At 40.3% G+C, this 852-nt stretch overlaps 1 non-coding gene across 1 annotated transcript; it reads left to right on the top strand.

Annotated features, from left to right (window-relative positions):
- The first annotated feature begins 745 nt into the window (after nucleotides 1–745).
- LOC148547509 (small nucleolar RNA R71) lies at nucleotides 746–852 on the top strand. Its single transcript, XR_015897840.1, has one exon. It is a non-coding gene; the product is annotated as a small nucleolar RNA R71 (small nucleolar RNA).

Here is an 852-nt window from a genome sequence, read left to right as displayed (position 1 = left end):
AGACCTCTCAGGTATTTGCTTGCTTAGTTGGCCCATTTGCACCTCCAAATTTCTAATGAAGGCTCTGGTTTCCTGCATAAAACTCCTCATCATCTCCCAATTAGAATCTTTTTGGGATTTAGAATTTTCCTGCTGAGATGGTTATTGCTGAGACTGAAATTGGCGGTGATTGTGATTGTTCTGTTAGAAACCGCCCTGAGAATTATTGTTGAAATTCTGAGGTCTCTGAGGTTGGTCTTTCCACCCAAAATTTAGGTGATTTATGCACCCCTGATTGTATGTCTTAGAATATGGATCATTATTGGGATTTCTAGGACCACTCCCCATGTAATTGACCTGTTCAGAAGAGGATTGAGCATAATCATAATTATCATGTTACACAAAATTACCTGTCATGTCATAAGGGACCTCTTGAGGTGGATTTTGGATGTTGATAGCTGAGACTTGCATTCCACACATCTGTTGAGTAAGTAGATTTATTTGCTGAGACATAAGCTTGTTCTGAGCAAGAATAGCATTAACAGCTTCCATTTCCAACAAACCTCTCTTCTGAGGAGCCTTAGAGTTCACAGGATTCCTGTTAGATGAGTATAAATATTGGTTGCTAGCAACCAATTCAATCAGCTTAATAGTCTCCTCCGGTGTCTTCTTCTTGTGCAATGAACCACCTGCAGAATTATCTAAGCACATCTTAGACATTTCACCCAAGCCTTAATAAAAGATATCTAGTTGAGTCCATTTAGAGAACATGTCCGGAGGGCATTGCCTAGTCAGTAGCTTGTATCTCTCCCAAGCTTCATAAAGAGTTTCACCGTCCTTCTGCCTAAAAGTCTAAACCTCCACCCTAAGCTT

The sequence above is a fragment of the Arachis ipaensis genome, chromosome B8 (assembly GCF_059453495.1).
Source record: "Arachis ipaensis isolate K30076 ecotype BB chromosome B8, ASM5945349v1, whole genome shotgun sequence".
In the NCBI taxonomy this organism is placed as follows: domain Eukaryota; kingdom Viridiplantae; phylum Streptophyta; class Magnoliopsida; order Fabales; family Fabaceae; genus Arachis; species Arachis ipaensis.
This window is presented reverse-complemented; position numbering and strand designations above follow the sequence as displayed.